Source organism: Acinonyx jubatus, chromosome A2 (assembly GCF_027475565.1).
Source record: "Acinonyx jubatus isolate Ajub_Pintada_27869175 chromosome A2, VMU_Ajub_asm_v1.0, whole genome shotgun sequence".
In the NCBI taxonomy this organism is placed as follows: Eukaryota; Metazoa; Chordata; class Mammalia; order Carnivora; family Felidae; genus Acinonyx; species Acinonyx jubatus.
The window spans coordinates 121,371,781-121,383,007 of NC_069383.1; the positions used below are offsets into that span (position 1 = coordinate 121,371,781).

General features: G+C 39.9%; 1 long non-coding RNA gene across 1 annotated transcript in view; it reads left to right on the forward strand.

The window, feature by feature from the left end:
- The window catches only part of LOC128314871 (uncharacterized), a 241,188-nt gene extending 230,432 nt beyond the window's left edge, over positions 1-10,756 (forward strand). Inside the window, exon 3 of the long non-coding RNA XR_008297028.1 lies at positions 10,449-10,756. This is a non-coding gene — a long non-coding RNA (uncharacterized LOC128314871). The remainder of the gene's footprint in view (positions 1-10,448) is intronic.
- The last annotated feature ends 471 nt before the right edge of the window (positions 10,757-11,227 follow it).

An 11,227-nucleotide genomic window follows, 5' to 3' on the forward strand; every position in this document is an offset into this window, starting at 1 on the left:
CACACACACACACACAGACACACACACGTACACACACAGTGCTACAAATAATCATTGCACACATTCTAGAATCACTAATATAGAATAAGTAGTGTCTGGACACAGGGCATGATAGAATGAGCTATGGAAAAGTTTCACTGATCTCTTCATTTAAATTGCATTTTTTTAAGCAACTGTATTAGTCAGAACTCTTTATTTCAAATAACAGAAACCCAACTCAAACCATGTGCATGAAGAAATAGGGAAAGTGAAAATGGATACCTGGGGTATCCAATTGTGGCTTTCACTCCTGGCTGCAGGGACTCGGGATCTGAGTGCTCTCTGGCACACTTTCCATGTGTGGCCCTACTTTTCTCTGGTCACTCACCTTGTTCTCTCCTGCCTCAGGCCAGCTCTTAATACATGATGAGAAAGATGAGTGCTCATAATCCTGGCCTGCATGTTCACAACTTTTGAACCAAAACCAAGAACAAGCTGTCTCTCTGACTAATTTGGTAAAGTCTGGAGATAGAATCTGATTGGTCTGTCTTTGGTCACATGCTTGTCCCTGAGCTAGTCACCATTTCAAAAGGGGAAGTGCACCACCTGGCCCACCCTGGTCTACATGCCCACTATAGTCACAATTGGGGGTAGAAGTGGGGAACTACTGTTGACAACCCCCACAAAGTCCACATGTGCTGGTGAAGGACTTTTACAAAGGAAAAGAGTTTCTGTTATTAGAAGAGAGATGGGAATACCTGCTGAGCAGACAAAACCCCAGTGCAGTGCCCATTGGGTGCAGAATGTTATACAGCTGAGTTTTGCAGAAGAACCAGGAAAACCTACTCATTGAGAGGGCCGACCAGCCTGGACTCCAGTGCTATCCACCTGGGACTGCCAACTTGAAGGTGCCCCTGTTGCTTTTTGACAGTTTCCACTACATTTTACCCTGTGCCCTCCCTTTCCCTTCTGGAATCATTTCTCATCACAGGATAATGGCAGGCACTTGATGAACTGCACTACAAATGGGAAACATCAGCCATGCTGCCGTTCAAGAACAACCAAATTAGATATCACAATACACTGCATCAAACATTTTTAATGGCACAATGAAATGAGTGGTTTATGGTTCCAAAAACACTAATGATACATCTATACTTGTTGAAAATTGCCATTTTATGCAAAGAGTTTGTAATACCAGCTGCCATGTTGTATGAACTGCTCCTTTTTATCTTTGACCCAAGTACTTCGATCAAAGTTTCATTGTAATATAAACAGTGACGTGCTGCCTAAGTTAGTTGCATAAGCCTTGAAAAGTACATGTAAGAATAATTTCTTGAATCAGGTTTCTTTGGGTCCCAAAAATGCTTTGTTAGTCTGATTGAAGAGAGAAGTTCTTTAAATTATCCTCAAAGTCCAGATGTGTAAGAAAATGGCAAGTGTTTCTTCAAGGCAGACTTCAATATCTAAACGTTATTAATTCGGTGCAGAAGTATTTCTGGTCTTTAAAAGTGAACTCACTGTCTTGATCATTAACTGTGAACTATAGTACAGGGAGCCCAGGTATCAGGAGTCAAGGAAAAAAACTATGCTTAGATGTGTTATGTAACAGTGGGAGTTACATAGCAAATGTTTATTGAGGGCCTAGTGTGTTTTGCGCTCTGCTCACAAAAAGGTGTTATACAGGCCAATTTGGTAAAGGAAGGTCCATTCTGAATTGCCTAACTATATACAGGCCTGAGTGCTTCTGGAAGAAATGAGGAAATGTAGGCATACCAGTCTCTGTCATGGAGAACTTCTTGCTGCTATAAGAATAGTTTGAAGAAGCTACAAATACAAGACCTCAGGGGCTGTACCAGAAGATAGGATGACCTCAAAGACATCCATGCATGGGATATTCCCAAATGCCATCTACTTAAAGAAAGCTGAGCCACCTTGAGGTCTTTACATCATACTTCGAGGGAAATGGTGGCCTCGGCAGGACAGACACCATCCCACATTACTTGATCCACCAGAGTAGCAAGTGGTCCTTCTCCATGTAGAACCTCTAAAAATTCATCTCTCAAGGGTCTTAATGATCCTCCACTCCTTAGATTCTTGGAGCTGAGAGAACTGGACAAGGCTTGCATAGATTCTTTATGTAGGTGGGAGTCTTCCCTTTATAAAGCACTGTAGAGTTATAGAATACTTCCATATATGCTCTCATTTAATCCTGACAAAACCTCTGCAAATTAGTTGTTATCATCCACATGTTTTAGGTAAAATGAAACCTACAGAGATAAAAATCATGCTCCAACCTAAGAGCAAAACTAAGATTAGCAGGAGCATCATATGTTCTAAGTCAGTCCTCTGCCCCTTCCGTTTCCATGCTGGCATCTATCACTGGCTCCAGCTGTATATTTCTTTTTTTTTTTTCCTTATCTTCTCACCATCACATCCTTCCACTTCCCTCTGTTGCCATTGCCTCTTCGTTCATTTGGGTCACTGTTCCCACTTACCTGGATTAGAATATTGCCTTTGCATTGGTTATCCACCTTCAATCTTATTCTCTGACTCCCCCACCCAGCACTCAAAATTATCTTTCAAAAACCCAAATCTGATTATAATCCATTAATCTTGCCCTTTGGATCAAGTATAAAATTTAGGCCTTGCAGATTTCTCTTAGCTCTACCCCTGTCCCATTCTCTCCTCCCATCTTATTGAACAGCCTTCAGCCAGTCCCTACTCATTATCACCTCCAGGACTTTTCACGTGTTGTTAGCCTCTGCTTGAAATGCTCACCTTCTCTTAGTCACTTTCTCCACACCACTCACCCCCCTTGTCCTTCTATGTGCTCTTCACCTTGGTATGTCTTCACCTTGCTATGTCCCCATAATATGTCTTCCTTAATTTTCCCCAAGTCTCCTCTTCTAGTATCCCATTGCATCTAACACTTTGGTAACACTATATTCCATTGAATTTGACCTTTGTGTTCAATAAGAAAACATTAGTTTCCATAAGATATGAACACAAGTATTTTAATGGTTATTAGAGTATAAGTTTTCTTTTTGGCTTAAACAACAGCTCATTTTAGAGTGCAGGAGTTTTAGAGCAACCTTCCAGTGAGGATTCAGGGACCTGTGCTCCTTCAATTTTGTGGCTTGGCCATTTTCCATAGTCATTGCACAGGAGAAACAGAGTAGAGAGATTAGATCTAGTTCTTAACCTAGTCAGCTCAAAAGTGACACACATTACATCATTCACATTGTACTGGCAAGAACATTTTATGTGGCTAAACTTGGATGCAGAAAGGGTTGTGAAATATTCCTGGCTGGACAGCTGTTCCAGGCAAAAGTGCCTCTCTATGAAAAAGGAGCATATAAAGTTGGTTAACTGACCAACTCTGCCATCACTATGTTTTCAGTCTTCCCTGATAGCTTAAAAGTAGGGGCTGTGTCCCTATCTTCTATCTCCTAGATTATGTTTATGAAATTAATGATTAGGCAAATCTATATCTGCCTATATCTATAGATATAGAAATATTTGTAAATATAGATAAGTAACTTTAATATTTTGTAAGTCACAGACACCATTGAGAATAGGTCATATAAATGTAGATAAAGTCATGTACATTTTCTCCAGAAAAACACAAATTCATGAATTTTATCTGTACTTTGATATCTTACATGTCACAATATCACTTGTCCTTATATAGAATGAAGCAAAACCCAGATGATAGTCAAGTTCACTCACAAAATCCCTAGGGGAGCCTTGGACTCCATGTTAAAAACTATGGTATAGGCATATCCGGGGGCTCAGTTGATTAAGCATCTGACCTCAGCTCAGGTCGTGATCTCATGGTTCCTGACTTAGAGCCCCACATCAGGCTATCTTTTATCAGCACAGAGCCCACTTCAGATACTCTATACCCCCCCCTCCACTCCTTCCCTGCACTCTCTCTCTGTCAACATTTTTTATGTTTATTTATTTTAGAGAGAGTGAGACAGAATGAGAGCAGGATAGGGGCAGAGGGAGAGAAAGACCTGGAATCTGAAGCAGACTCCAGGTTCTGAGCTGTCAGCACAGAGCCCAATGCAGGGCTTGAACCCATGAACTGCGAGATCATGACCCGGGCTGAAGTCAGATGTTTATCCAACTGAGCCACACAGGCGCCCCTCACTCCTTTTTTTTTTTTTTAAAGAAAGAACTGTGGTGTAAGATACATGGTATATCCGAACAAATTCTTTGTGTCTTTAGTTGCTTGGTTTGACCATAGGTTTTTATCCCTGGGAAATCCCACATAATTAGGTACTCCCTCCTCTACATTCTCACAGCATTCCCTACATACCCTACCAGTGCCTAATGTATTTAGAAGGTGGTCTCCCACTTAAGTTGATTAACTCACATTTAGCCCCATACCTAACACATAGTCACATGCCCTGAACATATCTTGAAAGGAATATACTAGATCACTTGAGCATCAACACTATACAACATATGTCTCAAGGTAAATCAGCTCAACATCTGCCCTAGAGAGAAAACCCAACATAGCCCAGGAGTGACAGAGGGGACAGTTACATACCAGAGTGACTAATTCCCAGCTACAGGGGGAAGGCGGGTTCCATCTGGAAAACAGATGGAATGTTCTCTTTTAGTGCTAAACATAAATTAAATTTCACTATCTGCCAAAATGGAAAGTTAACATTGATTTTGTGGGTTTTTTCCTCCTTAAGGAAGAAAAAAAAAGCCCTTTGTTTATGAACTAAAACTTCATGACAAATTTTGCTCCATATTGTGATTATAACACCTAATTTCCTAATTAAACATGCTAATTGTGAGTTACCTCACATAACTACAAAGCACAGAAGTATAATTATCTAATAAAAAGCTTTTATGAAACTTTTGTGGGAAAGAGGGCTGGCTGAGGAGACAGCTGCTTAGCAAGAACAAGAGCGGTGCCACCTAGGGGCCCACTGTGTCTGAACTGCCAGTGAGTAACAATTGAGCTCCGTGCTTGAGCTTCTCACATAGTAAATCTGAGAAATCCTCTTTCTGTACCTGAGGCATGGCAGCAAAGCCACTGGATGGTAGAAAAAGAGGAACTCCTGTCTGGACAAACGGAGATTCTGCTCACTTCCAGGTTGAGACTGGAGCAGGCGAGAATCTTCCATGCAGGGCTTCATTCTCATGAGTTTGTTTTCAGTACCACCCCCTAGTCCACAGTCAAAACCCTCTATCCTCATTACCCACTGCAAGAGGAGCTTAATGATTCCACTGTCCTGAGCTTTTATGAAACAGAATCACAATCAAGAAGCACATCAGATGCAAGTGACACTTGGTAGAATGGACTTCCAGAATGAAGAACTGGGAGAAAAGGAGTAAGAATAGCGGATGAAGTGCCATTGAACTCAGATTTAAGAGAGGTTGGTATCTTGGTGTAAGAATGAGTTGAACAATGCAGGAAGGAGCTTGGGAGAAACCTTACTGATCTGTACAAATGGGGTTCCTGTAAATAGTTTTTCAAAAGGCATGAATAAGGATTGGGATTTTTTAAAAATATATCCTTCAATGGCAATTCTGTGCTTTTTAGGTACTGTGTTTGTGTGTGTGTGTGTGTGTGTGTGTGTGTGTGTGTGTGTGTGTGTGTGTAAATTCCAGCTTTTCTTTTTCATAAGTCATCATTATTACCATAATACAACCACAATTATTTCCATGTCCTAAAAGATCTCAGATTCAAGCATCCTTTCCTAATCTCTTGGCTCTTTGGTTTGTCCTTCCTCCCCCCCCACCTCGGTTACCACCACCAAATCTATCAAGTGGGTCTTTATCTTTCCAGTAAGTAGTCCAAAGTTCAAGGCAAGTAAACCCTTAAGCTAAGGCATACAAAAGAAATTGATAGAAAGGTTGAAGCTATGTCATGTCAACTGACTGTGTTACAGCCATGGTAATGTCTCATATCATGTTCTTCTTACTCCCTGAAAGATGTTATGTAATCCTGTCATCAAATTGTCCATTAAAAATATTCTCTTTGAGCAAAACTATCAGATTAGGTTGAGTTTCCCCTTCCATGTTATGTATATAATTGAAGCTGTACCACAGGAGCCATAAATTAAGTTGCATCATATTGAAGTGACAGCAGATTTCATGGTGGGGTATGGAAAAGACACTTTGATAGCACCCTGTCCTTCTGTGAGGCAAGAGACCAGCTAGGCCTGATGTTTTCCAGACTGGAGTGATAGCATGGGTCCCATCTATTTGCTGAGGGAACTTATAGGCACTATGATTTATTTTTCCAGAGTGGGATACAGAAACATTTCCCAAACCCTCACATAACCAGCAGCATCCAGAGTAACACAAGAATACAAATAAAATCAACCACTACGTAGGGCATTTTTGGTGGCACACCTGACCAGAAACCATTCCTTCAGAGAACATAGACAGGCTCATGTTTGGAAGATTACACTTCATAGGTCAGGAAGAAAGTTTTTGAAGTGAAGGTTATACAATATAGAAGAAAACTATAGTATAATATAGTTTATAATATAAATAAAACATGCTATTATGCTATTCATAATAGCATAGTACCTTGCTCATAGTAGATAATCTACGAAAATTTGTTGAATGGATTTTTTAACATAAACAAATGTTCCTGTTGGTGATCATTGGTTTAGGTTTTGTTCCAGCTTTGTGCTTATTTTGCGAAATTCCATATACTATTCCCTAAGTTTCGTGGAAGAGAGGGTAATGTTTCCTTGGATGCCATGATGTGGAAAAAATCTCTTGGGTTTTGATTTGTACATTCATTTTATTTTGAGATAATTTTAGACTTATAAAAAAGTTTAAAAAAAAGGTACATGGAGTTTCCACATACCCTTTACTTGGTTTCCCCTTGTGTTAACCTCTTTAAAAAACATAGAAAAATTATAAAAGCTAAGAAATTAACCTTCTGTTAGCTAAACTGCGGAACTTATTCACATTTCACCAGTTTTCCACAAATGACCTTTTCTCTTTTTTTCTGATTCTATTCGAGAATCTCAAATTGTACTGAGTTGTCATGTTTCCTTGGTCTCTTCCAATCTATGGCAATTTCTTTTTATGTCTGTCTTTCTCTTAACACTTTTGAATTGTTCTTGTCAACTGTTTTGTAGGAAATCCCCCTATTTGTGTTTGTCTGCTATTTTCTCGTTATAAAATTGGGAAAACGCATTTTTGGAAAAGATACCATAGAAGTGATGTGCCTTTCCCTGTGTCAAATCAGCGGGTATGTTATTATATCCACATGATGCCATATGATATCAGTAGGTACAATAGAAGATGTTAACTTGAGTCACTTGCCTAAAATGCTCTTCCAGAATTTTTCCACTGTAAACTTGCTTTATTCCCTTTGCAATTAATAAATATTTGGGGGATGTGAGAAGTAAGGGAGATGATTCATTTTTCAGAAATAGCAAATAAAAGCTCTGCTGTCTAGTTAACAGTAGATTTATAGCCTATTAGAAATATGTACGAACCACCTCCCACAGTGGAGTTCCAAACTTTTAGACACTTCACTTCCTGGATCTTCATCCCCTCTCCATTTCACAGGATCATTTTCATGGGCTTATTCTCTTGGGCTTGTTTTCAAGGGTTTTGCAATGAGCATGTGCCAAAGAACAAAGGAGGAGGGACTTGAAGTCTCTGCATCATGTCAGGGAAGGTACATTTGTTCGAACCAGACTACTTTCTGCTTTGCATGGGTATATAGGTGGATGTCTGGGTAAGGCTGTAGCCTCTGTAAATTCAGCCAATGATGAAACAAGGGAGGGACTTGCATGCTGTATGGTTTGCTGTAACTGCCCCAAGTGTGCCTGTCTATCAGACACCTGCTCTTGCAAGAACATTGATTAAAGCCTCGCTTCACTATATCCAAGTCCCTGCAACCCTCCTTTGATTGGGTCAGTGGGCTTATTTCTCACAAGGGAGATCCTGTGAGAGTATGCAAATACTCTCTTTCTGCTTAAACTTTTACCCACCAATTTTTGTATCCATCATTGGATCTTGCCAGACCTATCATCTGCAGATGATTTTCTATGTAACTTCGGCTTTTTTTCCCCTCATTTATTTAGTCACTTATTTATTTATATTGGTATGGGAACATGGATATTTATTTTGTTCTTTGGGTTGTAATCCAATACTCTCATTTATATGTCCCCATTCTTCTTGTTTTCTTTTGGGTTTTGAGAAATTCCTTACTCTCTGGCACTCCAAGGTGTTCCAGGCTTGTATTTTCCCTGCCCCAGTCTTGAAGTCAACCAATTCACGAAAGGACCTTTTTTTGGTGTTGTCAGAGGATGGTGTTGAGAGTGATGCTACTAAGGTGTTTTTAATATTGTCATTGCCAGATAAGAACGTCAAGAAGTCTCTGTGGACTGAAAATTTGTGTCCCTCCAAAACTTGTAGGTTGAAATCCTAACCCCCAATGTGATGGTAATAAATGGTGGGGTCTTTGGGAGGTACTTAACTTATGAGAGTGGAGCCCCCATGAATGGGATTAGTGCCCTTATCCCTGAGAGGTCCCTCATCCCTTCTGACATGTAAGGACACAGCTAGAAAGCAGCATCTGTGAACTAGGAAGCAGGACCTCACCAGACACCACATCTGCTATCACCTTGATCTTGGACTTCCCAGACTCCAGAGCCTTGACTAAATGTTTGTTCTTTAGGCCCCCCAATCTATAATATGTTGGTTACAGCAGCTCAAGCCGACTAAGATAGTCTCCCATCCCAACCATTCGCATCCACCCATAAAAGAAAAATACAAACCTTCAGCCCCAAAACAAAACACATTGGCACATATTCCTGTTTATCAAGAGCAGTATTTTTTAAATTCTTACTCATTATGGGCAATAGCCAGTGTAATTAGTTGCCAGCCTTAACCCTGGGGCAGGGCCCTGGGATACAGTCATAAACTGCTGCTAGGTCTTGAGAAGATACTTGGAATGTGGCAGGTATAAGGGGATCTGTGGGAGGGTCCGCAACCACTTGAGACCAATGGTCAAGAACTCAGGACAACAGCAATATCTAACCAATAGGACTATTTCTGTATTTTAAGTACTGGTAGAGACATTGTGATCATGTGCTATATATATATATATATATATATATATATATATATATATATATATATATAGTCTTCATCCCTGTTTCTGGCACAGAGTTCCTGAAACGATTGAAATTTCCTAAGTGGTGAGAGAAGTGAACATCCCTTTTCTCAGGCTAGTGGGGTGGATTTTGGAAAGAACCTAAGGATGGAGTTTAGTTAGCAATGCACTCAATATTGTGACTGGAGGGTTGGAACTTTCAGTCCCACCCTCAACATTCAGGGTGGAGAGAAAGGCTGAAGTTTGAATCAATCACCAATGTCCAATGTTTAATCATTTATGGCTATGTTATGAACCCTCCATAAAAACCCAAAGGACAGGGTTTAGGGAGCTTCCATGTGGGTAAACATGCAGACCTTTGGGAAGGCATGGAAGTTCCATGCCCTTTCCCCTTGCCTTGCTGTATGCATCTCTTCTATTTGGCTGTTCCAGAGTTACATCCTTTTACAATAAACAAGCAAACTAGTAGTTAAAATGTTTGTGTTCTGTGAGCCACTCTAGCAAATTACTCAAACATAAGGAAGGGGTCATGGGAACCTTGGAACCTTCAGTCAGTCTATAGCCATTCATTCAGAAGACCAGATAACAATCTGGACTTGAGATTGGTGTCTCAAGTGTGTGTGTGTGTGTGTGTGTGTGTGTGTGTGTGTGTGTGTGTATTCCCTCCTTAAAGGAGGGAAGGTGCACATGCTTATAGGACTGAGCCCTTAATCTGTTACATCTGGCTGACTCTCTTTCCAGGAAGATAGTGTCAGAATTGACTTGAATAGTAGGATACCCAGCTGGTGTCAGAGAATTGATTGGATGTACAGTAAAACCCTCTCCCCCATTGGAATTGGATGACAGAATTATCAGCCATACATGTACATAGTAGCTGAATGCCATCTTTCTTTTGAGTACCTTGTAGAGCCAGTCCTCTATAAACTGGATACTAACCCTAATTAGTGATATTATGTATGAGTCAGTGTAACCTTCTAGCTGACAGCCACGATTCTGGAGTCAGCTTGACCTGCATTTGAATCCCATTTCTGCCACATACCATCTGATAATCCTAGTCAATTTATTTGACCTCTCTGAGCCTCTCTTTCCTCAGTAGAAAGGGATAATGGGAGCACCTACCTCATAGCATTGTGTGCATAATGGAATCCATATGAAATGCTCATCATAGTGCCTGGTGCAGAATACGTTCTGCAAATGCTAACACTGTTACTGCCTCTGCTATTATTACCACTACTACCACTGCTAATAATAATAATAATAATAATAATAATAATAATAATAATAATAAATATTATAATGCTAGCCTTTGCTTGAACTGTCATCAAGTTTTTGTTTTTTCCATCCTCCACAGAACCAATGAACATTTAGAGAATTGTGTGTGTTCCCTGCAATAAGTGGAGGGACTCTGGTTTTTGTCAAAGGGATGCTGGAACGGTGAGATGGAGAGTTCTACTTCCAGTTATTAATTACCCAGCATGTTCGGCAGAATCAGTCAAGTTTGCGTAGAATGGTAAGATTCTTGCTTTACTTTGCCTTTATGAAGACAGAAATGGTAATTACATATGAAAAATTGATCTCTGTTGGCATGGTTAGCTAGTTTATTAATTAGTTTTAATGCTATAAATAATTTGATCACAATTTTAAGGTTGGTACCACCTGTAATTATATTCATAAATTCCTGTAGGCAAAAATATTCGTAACGATAATTTAGTTCCATAAACTTATTTTGCACAAAAGAAAATTGAAACTCAGAAAAGTAAAGTGACTTTCCTGAGGTCACACAGCAAGATAGTATATCTACCTTAGGACCTCAATGTTTTCTGTCAGACACAACAAACCATTCTGCAAATAATTAATTATATTTGCTGCATGGAAGTGAAAATTTTGTCCTGATGACTAATCTTAAGCTGACTTTTGTGTTCAATCCTATGTCTTTATGCTGGCAGCATCTTAGTAGGTAAGCAAAGAAACTGTTTTCCCAACAGGATAATAGTATCCTTTCAGTTTCCCCCCAAATTAACTCATTTATCTTCACCAAAGCCCTGTGATCACTATACTGTCCACAAGAAAACTTAAGCTTCTGGAGCTAAGATTTGGAATGATGGACACTTCTGACAATCAAGGAGGACT